The following is a 12247-nucleotide window of genomic DNA, read 5'->3' as shown; positions in this document are numbered from 1 at the left end:
CCTCCTCCTCATCCTGTGACCAAACACGATGCAAATAACGCACACGGGAGCTTTCTTTATCAGCCAAAAGAATGGAAAGGAAAGGGGGAGATTTGGCTCATGTACAAACAATTGGTGCATAAAGTTCACAGCGGTGAAAAAGCCTCTCTCGGTGAAGGACGAGTTGTTGATTCTTTAGACTGAACGAGGACTGGTCATAAACAAGCTGGACCTCGGGGCTCTTGCGATAAAGTACGAAGAAAACCATTTGCACAATACTCATAGGCAAGAATGCACAAGCTCTAAATTGTGGCGACTAATATCTATTCCATAACCTCAGAGTGCCAAACACACACGTATCTATGTTCAATAATGGCTGTAAATTCATTTTTTCAAGTTTCAGTTGTCACCAAATCTGATCCGCTCATTTAACGTGTTGTGTCACTTTTTAGGACAGTGTATTCTATCATTTAAAAGAGGCAATAAAACAAGGGATTTCTATAAGATCCAGTAGCCACACACACATTTCTGCCTGGGAGTAAATGGTTTTTTTGATGTATAGCTTTTATACATTACATCTGACTTTCCTGCTCCCTGTGTTTTTACGCATTGACCAAACTTGTTTCACCTTTAATGTTAGTCTTTTTTTATAGTTGGCACAGTTGAAACTAGGATTCTCAATTGTGGCGTTGCTTATTAATGAAAACGATGATGAAACATTTCTGTCAACTCCGACGTGGTCAGCAGCAGTGGCCCTCGCCTCATGGCAATGGCAAACCCCATGTATCTCTGCTTCATACACACTATGTGTAGGCTACACTGTAATCACAAACACAAATCAAATCCTTTATGCTCCTGTGCGAAAGAGCGTAGCAATAAACGGTGAAATACACTAGGAAATCATCGACTTTATATGTATGCCTTATAGCCTAGGTCATTTACTTAAATAGGGCTCCATGTGACGCTCGGATAGGGAGAGCTGGGTGCCTGCGTTCACCAAACACACCTCAGCAGTCCATCTATTAGGCCTCTCAATGCATGGCACGTCCATCTAGTGCTCTGTAGATGCTGATAGCACCTCCCAGGAATCAACGATAAAGGAACAAAGAAAATATCAAATGCTCTGGTGGACCAGGGGCTTATGAAGTGCACAGGAATATAGGCTGCATGAGCTCGGATATTCGAGTCTCCTTTACACACACACTCACACACACAAGCTGCTCAAGGACTCCAACTTTCAGGAATTGTGTTGGGGGGGGGGAAGAGAGGGGAGATCTCCAAAGTTCAGCAGCTCTGACAGAGTGCATGTGTGTGTGTACGTCCAAACACTCTCAAGCATAAAATATCCAAATGCATGGACATTTTTAAACGCTTCCCACAAGAATATTTGCCCTAAACTGCGAGTAGGCCTACATTAAATAATGTAATTTCCCTTTTGTTTGTGAGCACCACGTTATCATTTTTGACCACATCTAGTCGACAGCTAGAGGACAAATGAGGGTGAAAAATGGGAGAAACGCAGGCTACTGCAAGCGCACTGGGAAGGCAAAATGGACTCTCTCCTGTCCCCTATGGCTGTAAGAAACAATGGCCCTTCTCTACGGGACATCAATCATAAACCACTCTCGTCTGACATTTGTCTATACATTTTTAAATTTCCAGGCCGTAAACACACGTCCTCGGTGTTTACATTCCACGTCAACAGAAACCCACTCAGGCTACATTTAACAACCTGAATCTAAATCCATGTGTTATCGCAAGCCACGCAAACAAAACGACGTAAGCAGATCGCGCGTAACAGTTTGGGAAACTAATCATTTGGATCTACTGTAGTAGTAGTGTGTGTGTGCGCGCGGGTGTGTGTGTGGGGGTCTACGTGAAAGGCGTTCAGACTTCCTTCCACTTTACCCAGACTCCCCCAAAGCCCATACACACCCCCCAAACACACACACACACACGCACGCACACACAAACACGCACACACACAAGGGTCAAACTATCATCAGACGAAACCCCCCTTCTACAAAAGTAACCAATACTGGTCAGAATTACTTTACATGAACGCAGCACAAACGCCAGCAAATCCGCATATAATTCTATTTTTTTCCAGTTCTCGTGCAATCCAGGTTTTCAAACCAAAAATACGCGTTTTAACACCTAATCTATTAAATCAAGTGTCGACAACAGATTTTTATTTTTATTTTAAAGAAATTAAAAGACATTTACTTTTGAAGGGGCTCGGGTTCAGAGGGCCAACTCATTGCCTTCAACAATTTTGCAATAAAGTAAAGTCACACAGCATAACCGAGACACTAAATCCAGATATTCAGGGGCCGGCTAAACAGGAGAGACAAGCCCCGCCGAGCCGAAGACAAGCCCGGCGTCTGCACCGCCTTCAGACGGAGGGGGGAGATGGAGGCAGCACTGCAGTTTGCGTTAAACTGCCCTGTCTCCCTTCCTGTCAAACACACACACACAATAGGAAACTAACAAAGAATAATCTACAATTTGGAATCTATAAAACTACATGCGCGAGGAGGCGCGCTGAAAAGCGAGAGGGGTTTGAATAGTCCTCTGAATGAATCAGAAACAAGCAAGTAATTTGGCTGTGGAGAGAGGTCAAATCAAAAAAAGTGACACACACATAGCGCCGACAGTTCCAGACTGGACAGGGGAGAAAACAGTGGGAAATGAAATATCTAAAATCTAAAAATAAAAACCTTCAAATTACCATCAAACCGTGAGATGTGTCGCTTTAATGCACATCTTACAATTATAGGCGATACTGGATGAGGAATGTGTTTAGATTAGCCTGTGTATGGCAGAGTCATATCAGCTTGCATTTTACGGTTTACGTCTCTAAAGGTAGCCTATGACAGTGAATAACAGCGTTCATATTTTGGACAAAATAATCTCCATTTAAATAAAAACGGTACATTTAGATCATGCTCTGTTGCACGCAGCACATTTAGTGGGCTACAAAAGAGTGGACATCCCGGTTATAAAATAATTCTCTACTTACTGGTAAGTTATATCCCTTGCGTGGCGAGTAGGTTATGATAAAAGAAAAAGTACAAAAATATTCAAAGTGAAAATCCCCGAGTCGCAGAGATGAAACATGTGGGATTGATTACATCCTATGCTGCTGCAGACTGTGGTGTGCAGTCAGTTGAGGTATGGGAGAGACGCATCGTAGAAGTTCAGGCTTGTAGTGAATCGAGGCTCGTTCATGCAGCCGGAGACTCAGACACGCCGGGAGGAGGAGGAGGAGGAGGAGGAGGGGGGAGGAGGGGAGGAGGGGGAGAGGATGGAGGGGTGTGTGCGCGGGAGGGGGGGGGGATGCGCAGGCCTATTGGTTTGAGAACGACAATGTGAAAGCGTGCCCGTGAGGCGCCCCCCTCCACCCGCGCCCCCGCCCCACCCTGCCCTTTCCCACACACACACGCGCACACACACACACACACACACACACACACGCACGCACGCACGCACGCACACACACACACGCCCTTCGACGGTAAACACACGCTGCTATTGGTTGCCGCTCGGAGCCAATGAGGAAGCCGCCGGAGCCGCGGAGCGAAACGGCGGGCGTTTGATTTGCAGCCCTCGGCGCACTGCGTGCACAAGCAAATGCGAGGAGACAGGCGGCACAGCTCGGCGCTGTTCAGTGTGCGGAGAGGAGAGGAACTGGAGCCGTGCAGCGCTGCCTGCACTTTCTGATCACTGGTGGAGAGCAAACAGCATCTAGCCTATTCTGTGTGATCCCACTGCAGTTCAGTTCAAATGCTGCATGTGCTCTGAGTGTTTCGTTATTTTTCTACGTGACAGCAATGATGTGAAAGTTTTATTGATGCCCCTTTAGGGAATCTATTTCACTCGCCCCACTGCATGTGTTTAGCTAAATAAATCCTTATTTGCAGAATCTCTATTCTGATTTATTGAACATGTAGTCTCGTAATGCAAGACATTTTGCACACGGCCACATTTAGGACCTCTAATTGACAGGCGTAAAGTTAACTGTAAATTTGATATAGAGAATGTCTATATGTCTATCCACTGGGACACTGGGAGTAAATCTAAAGAAGGATTTTATCCAATCTAATTATCTGCTGCTTTGTCCCTAAAGCCTTACTCTGCACTAATATTGCACGCCATGCTCTGGATATGAACATATATTTCTTCTATATGAACTAAATTTATCCACCAATATGCCATACAGGCCTATTTAAAGAAATCTGTCATTTAGTAAAAAAATCTGTGGAAAGGGCACTTGAACGCAGATAGGCTCATGTGGAAACGGGGTTAATAAAGTAGCTTTATTTTTTTTTACAGCTGCATGTTTACCTGTCTCTGTCACACACCGCACACCGAGACAAACACACACACACACGGGCAAATTGAATCACTGCGTAGTTTGAAAGCATTACTGTCCCCGAGGTTAGCCCTGCGCACGGTTCACTAATTTAGCCAATTAAAAGTGGAAGGATATGGGCTTGTGTGTTTCCATGTCGAAACAGCCTATATGAGCTGCTATAGGCTAATATTCCCGTCCAGGTTTGTTTATACGTGGAGGCGAAGGGTTAAAAACTCGGGGTTTCGGCCCTGCGACGCCGCTGATTGGCTGGCACGTTGCCAGAACTCTGTCAATCACCGAGTGTAAACAAGGCTCTGATTGGCTGCTGGCCAGTCCGCACTGGGCTGCCTGAAAAAAGCAATTACTGCCCCTGCGGTTTCAAGGCGGCCCCGCGCTGAACGATGAAAGGAGATAAGGAGGGGCGGTTTCAAGGCGACCCCCCCACGGCGAACCCCGTTGGCCCCAGAGCAAAAGGAGAGTCAAGAGTGACTAAATCAAAGGGAATACGGTAAAAGGGGGGAAATTACACGTTGTATTAAATGCAGAGGCTAGATTCGCGGAATGGTGCAATAACAACTTTGTGTTTAGAAAATGGAGGAGAGAACGGCACCAAGGACCGGAAAACAGCTATCGCTCTGCTTCGGGGAGCTCCTTCTCACAAACACGGAGAGAAAAGTTTGTGTCGACAAAGGAGACGGTGGACACAGAGCGATAGGTCTGTTAAGACACTACATTATAAGATTTTCTCACCCACAGTTCATGTTAAAACAGTGAAGCTATCGGATCTTATTGTGCTGCTGCGCATTAAGTGTGGACGAAAAGTTTTTCTTGCCAACTGTTCAATAATTAATTGGACATTTCCGCTTTTACGCAGAGGCTTAAACGGTATATCTATAGGTCAGTTATAATAACAAATGAGGCAGTTCATTGTGACTGTAAAGGGGAATAGAAGAAGAAGTTATAGCAATTTAATTTGCACTATAAAAAAGAAAAATAAACAAATGTGGAAAAGAAATATATTAAGGAAATTATATTAAAGAATAAAATACAACAAACACTTAATTCCACTTTCAATGTCAAAGAAAACAGAACAGAATATATATATATATATATATATATATATATATATATATATAGTATAGGCTTATTATTGTCTGGTTTTTTTTTTTATCTTTGAACGTTATTTATTTTTAGCAACTCGTTCATTCATGTGGCTGCATGAAAGCAAAACCTCATATTCCTATTAGCTGAACTTGTCCTGAGCAAACAGTGAACATGCACCTCATAAAGTATATGAAGATTTTCCCAACTGATGTCCCTTTACATTAAAACAGAGACTCGCTCCCTTGCTTTGGTCCGGCCCCCCAAGAAAACACACTGGACAAAGGAGCCCCGAGCCGGACTGCAGCCCGTGTAGATGGAGCTTATAAACTGTGCGCGTGGAGAAAAACGAGGCTTTCATCTATACAGTTCAAGTAATTGATACATATATAATTCAAATCAAATAACGCCAGAGCGAGCAGATTTTTCACGTCTGTAATTAGATAATCGTTACCCTCTTTTCCTATTTACATATCAGCCTGCATTCCAAAGCCCTGCGCTCTCCAATGGGCTTCAGCCACCACGTGTCCACACACACACACACACACACACACACACACACACACACACATACGACCTGTACTAGAGTAGGTAAACAACAGTAGGCTATACAAAAAGCTCAAATCTAGCTATATCCTGCAGACTTCCAAAGTCGATATTTTAATAGCCCAAATGGGCTGTGCAACCAGCAAGACAACCGTGAATTATCATTTATGCAATAGCTTCCATTAGGATGACCAAAATAGACCTTTGTGGAGTTGCGAAACTCATTATCTGGTGCTCAACGTCCATCAAAATGTATCGGCTGTGTGCTTATTTGTGCAACCTTGAAGAGAAAAAGTATTATTATTGTTATTATTATTACTATTATTATTCTTTAATAGGCTATATCTCACATGTGGACTGCATAGAGTCAGCCAGTCAGTTTGGATCCAAATGTGACAATTACTACAAGTTTGCAGTGATATTACAAATGCCTAATTCACGGGCAAAAATAGTGATAAAAGTAGTGTAACAAATTAATTTGTGTTTTTTTTTAGGATTTTGCATCAAACATCACAGCAAGCACTTTTCGTCACTCCAACATCTTATAAGAAAAGCAGAATATGTCAACATAGCACATGCGTGTGTATATATATATATATATATATTGAAATGACTTAGTTTCCCTGTTCTCTCCCCCCACAGTGTTGTCCTCAGCACTAATGACAGAGGGACAATAAAGAATCCTGTTCCGCAGCTCACAAAAGAGGTCCGGCACTTAAAACAGAAATCTGCATTTAATTTATTTAGTGACAAGGAAAAGCCTTTTATAGCTTGATTTTTATTGGTTCTTTTTCACTTAAAAGGTGGGGGTTGGGTGTGCGTGGAGGAGTGTGCGTGTGTGCAAAGAGAGAGAGAGAGAGAGTGAGAGAGAGAAAGAAAGCGAGAGAGAGAGAGAGGCATAACACACACACACTCACACACACACCATCCTCCTCTGTACCGTGTGCCAGCGTGAGCTACCCTTTACGGTGGGGTGGGGGGGGGGGGCATAATTAATGCGGATTGACTGATTGCTCTTGAAACAGACCGGTCCTGCGCGCGGATTGTCCTCGAGCAATGAAGCGTTCCTGACTGACACTTCCCACCTTCCATTCTTTGCTTCGTTCTTCCTTTTACTTCTTTTTCTTCTCCCCCTCCCCTTTCGTACCTCACACCAGACCGGTGAGCAAGAGTTTCCCTCCGCGGCGAGGAGCCACACATCCCGGCCTCTGCCCGGCCAGCCCGGACAGCCCGGCCAGCCGGAGGCGGTTTCTCCTGCTCCGGAGATGTGGCGTCTGTGCACGAGTGTGTCACGATTTAAAACGTAATAAATACGCACAAATTAAGCATGCAAACGTTATTTATAGTCTATTTTCTATTTCGGTGTTAATGCTTTGGTTTCCCTCCTACGTGCTGTACAAAATCATATATTTTTTGCAGCCTGACATAAATCAGACCCCGTTCAGTGGTGCTTGTGTGGATATGATCTCTACTGCAACCTCACCTCACGAGGAGTTATGTCTCCGTAAAAAAACAAAAATCGTCGAATAAGCTATTTTCCGCACGTTAAAAAAGTGGTTGGAGTGCATTTAAAGTGGGGGCTACAGCCTCCACTGCACCCCCAACATTAATTGAATAAACTTTTGAACGTCTAAATAGGACCACATAAAGAAAACGCATAATTCACAGTCAACGGGAAACACATTGGCGAGGCGGGTTTTAAATGAGCTCCAAATGGAGAGCTGTCTCCACGGGAGGCCCTCCATACGGGGCATATTCTCACCAGATATTTCTGATAGCCCTTTAATGATGCAAATTTCCATACACGGCCCGTTCACACACCAACCAGGGAGACGCCCCGGCTATCTGAAGGTGGTGCAACCCCACGAGACAATATGGTCATGTTAGAGTAGAAAAGCATGCGAAATGTAGCGCTGCCAAACTTTTGGACTATGTTATGAAAAAAGGCTCTCCTGAGCCCTCTGGGCAGTGATGTATATCTTTTAAAAACCCATTTTTCTCCTCCTTTTGATCACCACTGTAAATAGGAACCACAACAAACAGCAAAGGCACAGAAGAAGAAGAAGAAGAAGAAGAAGAAGAAGAAGAAGAAGAAGAAATGATGGAGTCATAAGTTGACTGGACACAAAAACAACACGACCTTTTCTTCTCTGTGTGCGCAGGACAGATGCTGCTATTTCTGATCGCCCTGACACACAGACTCAGGACGGATCATGCATTGTGAAATGCTTGGCATGAAAAAAAAACAAAACGCTGTACTCCTCCTTACAGCGCTTTGAAAGACTCCAAACTGTTAGATGAGGATGAGGGTGCAGTGGAAGAAGATGATGATTGTGATATTGATGGTGGCGAGGAAAAAAGCTTGGGCAACAAATTAGTGGCTGTCACACAGCCATATATCCGGCTGTAACCACCACCAGGCCTGTATGGATGAGATGAAAGCATCCATTTATGGACCATCAAAACACGCAGGTGGAGGCTTTAATTATCATTTGAACATAAACAGCCATAGCGTGCCGTCCCGCGCGTGTTTGCACTGTAAGCTTATGTAGTTCCTATTCAAACAGCAGTGGGTTATTTCATCTTTTCTGAACAGAGCAGATCGTGAAGTGTTGATATCATACACAATGGGATTAAATATATGGTGTGCCTGATTTTGTGTATTTGTTTCCCAACATTTCTACAACGCCTGCCCCTCTGCCTCGGCCACAACGTGCGCACAATGGCACCGTGTGCGCGCATATACTTTCATCAAAATTAAAGACACCGTTTTGGGGTTTTTTTTTTCTGCTTTGGTCCAAGCAGCGCACTGAGATCATAAAACATGTGTTGTTAAATTGGAAAAGCTCCCCAAAATAAAGTTAAAAGTGTACGGGCCAAAGGGTCAACAGGTCAGCTGACATTCTGCAATTCATCTCTCAAGGATTTTAAGAAACCCAATTGATTATTTCAACGAAGACTAATTTAGTAACGAAGGTCTTTGCACGACTCAGTAACCGTAATGTGCTTTAATGACGCACCAGCAATTGACTTCTAATAAGAAGAAAACAATGTCATGACTGAGAAAAAATATTTTCAATATTTTATCATCTTCTCCTTTTGTTGCTTGTCATGTTTCGGAGGATTACATCTAATCACATCACATCTGGATCATCTCTTAAAAGAAAACTTATCCAACAACAATTTCATTTGGATTTAAGGCTGCGACAGCTACTACATCATAGGAGCCAGAAACATTTGGAAGTGAACAACCTGCAATAAGCTATCAGACAAAAAGTTTCAAAAGAAACTACAAATTCTGAATATAACCATCCATGTGTCCAAATACCACTGCACACAGATAAACAACATAACATAACTGCGAAGTATATTCTACTAATGTATATTCATCTACTCTTTTTAGCTCATTCTAATACATTTACTTGTCTTTTGATGGCCCTAAAATGAAATGAAATAAACTGCCAAACTCACAATAATTGTGTGTTTGAGCGATGAGACAAAGAAGTAAAGCAGGTGTTAACTGTAGACTTTCCTACACTGGACACTGTACATAACAGTAATAACCTCCCACGTTTGTTTTCTTTTCTACAGCTAAAGTCCTTAAAGTATAGTGTATGAATGTTATATTTGAACTGGCTTCATTATGTTAATCACAATTATTCATGATTTTGACTGCAAGAAAAAATTAAGATTTAATAATATGTATCTATATGGTAGGAATTTTGCAAAGGACTCATTCATTACCTATATACTCTTGTCTTTATTGCCAATTTCAAAACAAAAAAAGTCAGAAATCTGACCTGAGAAAAAGACGTGTCATCTCGCATGGATGGTTTTATGGCCGACGGTGTTGCCAAAGCTCTTATTTGTGTGTGCGTGTGTGTGTGTGCGTGTGCGTGTGTGTGTATGAGAGAGAGAGCAACAGCCTCTAGGTATCTATATACAGTGATACCGTGTAACTTAATATGACACAAGTAAGCCTGACAAACTATAACACCCAACTGTGGAGCCGATCAACTAAAGGGAACTACCCTTTACATGGTTGAATCACCTTGTCCCTGTGTGTGTGTGTGTGTGTGTGCGTGTGTGTGTGTGCATGTCACTGTATTGGCCAAGAGGCCCCAACTGATAAACCTCATTACATCAACTCAATGTTAAAAAAAAGTTGAGATTTTGCACTCAGAAACACGCATCCGTTCATTCGGGTTGTCTGTATTATTAGTTCCCCTCATAGGATTAATGTGCAGTGGTTACGCATTTTAAAGTTGTAGGAAGCTAAAAGAAAGCGATTACGCAAACGCGTGCGCGTGTTTCAGTCGTAATTGAAAAGTAGCCCAAACCATCTAATCAGCCCTATCTAAATACCCAAATAAATAAATAGACGTTTTTTATTATTTGACACATATTGGTGGGAGCCAAAATCCTCCTGCTATTTAAAAACAACTCTTCAGGGTTGTTTTATCTTTAATCCCAAAACCAAGTCTTTGTAAACTATAAGAATATCAAAATCAGTGAAAATACAGCTTGGAAATATATATAGACTATAGCCTATATAAAAATTGAATGGAGCGTTGAATAGATTGCACTGACAAATTATTGAACATAGCACAAAATACGACACCTACCTATAAAACGACCGTCTCCACATAGCACGAAATTGTATGTATGGTCGTATTTTGAAAAAGAAACAACCAAAAGAGTCTCTCTTCCTCGCAAAAAAACTTGACAACTCGAAGAAGAAGAAAATCCTGCTCCTACACGCTTTATCCCAAAACAACGCGCTTTCAAATGTATGGACTTAAATAGCGCAACGCTTCCTTACACTACAGCTCTCTGCTGGATTTATCCACCGAGGGGGTTTCCAGACTACAAGCTCCGGATCCTGTGGATGTGAGTCTCCGTGAGGCTGTGTAATAGCAAATTTATGTCTGGGTGACGCGTCCTCTCTCTCCCACAATGGAGTCGGAGCGCTGACATTAAACTGAAAATTGATGGAGAGACTCTCTTTCTTTCTTTCCTTCTCTCTCTCTCGTCTTGTCTTGGAGACTAGAAGGGAGCTTTCCTGCATTTTCAGTTGTTTTTTTTAAACAGGGGAGGGGGCAAAGGGACATCAGCAATGAGTTACACACCAGGAATACACCCACTTCCATCCCCAACAAAGTTATTTCCTACGAGTACAGGCTTAACACACATTTACGCTCCAAGACATACGCGCTCACCTTTTTCCCGAACCAATATTGTTTTGTTTGTGCTAAAACGACTCTCGCATGGAGGAGGACAGGAGGCCTGTAACTTCTTCCACATGCAACTTTCTGACCAAACTGCCCCCTCTCACTGCACGTTATATCAAAGGGAACTCGATTTTGGGGAATCATTCCTCTGTCTGCGTGTTTAACCTATAACCGTGATGTGGTGAAAGAAAAGCATGCTCGCGTTTAATTTGCAGAATAGTTCGACTTTGGCATGAAAAGAAGAAATCGGCACTTCCCTGGAAACCCCACTGATATTTGTTCATAGCCGTTTGCCAAATGATATTCCTAATTATCGCCTGGAGGTCACAGTTTACCCACCTTTTTCATATTCGCCATCAATGCAATGAATGCATGCTATACATAGCTGCTCTCCCGAGTTTCACAGGCATTTTGCTGTGAGGATGACCGGCCGAACGGCGCACGCAAACACCGCCGTGCACACACGGGTTCAATTGTAAAAGCACTATAAACATTAAGCACGGGCGTTAAAGAGTGCACGGCTGTGCGCGTTTGCCCCGCAGCCTTTGATCAAGTCCAAACGGTCCAGACAAGTTTGTGCGTAAAAGTGGATTTATCTCCCGTTCTCGCTCCACAGAGGGGGAGCTCAGGTTGCTTCGATGTGTCGCCCTGGACTACAGAAACAAAGACATGATTGCAAACAATCGTTCAGTAAAAACCAACACAAACACACACACAAACACAGTTTCCGTTCGGTAAGGCGTTTTACTGAAGATGCGTAAAACAAATGAGCCGCAGGTTGAAGGTGAATGCGGAAGAAGCGAAGTCTACGAGCTGCAGCTTGGAAATAATCGCACAAAACGCGGTTGTTGGGAGGGAGTCTTCCTCCCTCCTTCCCAGACGGGACCTTAGCCTCGGCTTTCTCCTCTACTCCCCCTGCAGCCCCCACCGGCTGCCCCGGTGGGTCACCGCTTCAGGAGCACCACGTCACCACGTTAACCCCTGCATCACCGCGTCTTGTACAGAAGCAGGGCCGGGTGCCCGGTGGGGCTGT

At 43.4% G+C, this 12247-nt stretch overlaps 1 protein-coding gene and 1 long non-coding RNA gene across 4 annotated transcripts in view; one reads left to right on the top strand and one right to left on the bottom strand.

Moving 5' to 3' along the window:
* bahcc1b (BAH domain and coiled-coil containing 1b) overlaps positions 1-11007 on the bottom strand; it is a 64301-nt gene extending 53294 nt beyond the window's left edge. For 2 of the 3 annotated variants that reach the window (XM_032502052.1, XM_032502054.1), the window contains exon 1: positions 3002-3206. The gene's annotated coding sequence lies outside the window, so the exon portion shown is untranslated. Of the gene's footprint in view, positions 1-3001; positions 3207-10608 lie in introns of those variants that run through there. The other variant, XM_032502053.1, reaches the window with a different exon arrangement.
* Positions 4590-8929, top strand: LOC116671106 (uncharacterized). The gene is made up of 3 exons (XR_004327199.1): positions 4590-4844; positions 4925-5051; positions 8011-8929. It is a non-coding gene; the product is annotated as an uncharacterized LOC116671106 (long non-coding RNA).
* Positions 11008-12247: the final 1240 nt, after the last annotated feature.

This window comes from Etheostoma spectabile, chromosome 21, assembly GCF_008692095.1.
Source record: "Etheostoma spectabile isolate EspeVRDwgs_2016 chromosome 21, UIUC_Espe_1.0, whole genome shotgun sequence".
Lineage (NCBI taxonomy): Eukaryota > Metazoa > Chordata > Actinopteri > Perciformes > Percidae > Etheostoma > Etheostoma spectabile.
This window is presented reverse-complemented; position numbering and strand designations above follow the sequence as displayed.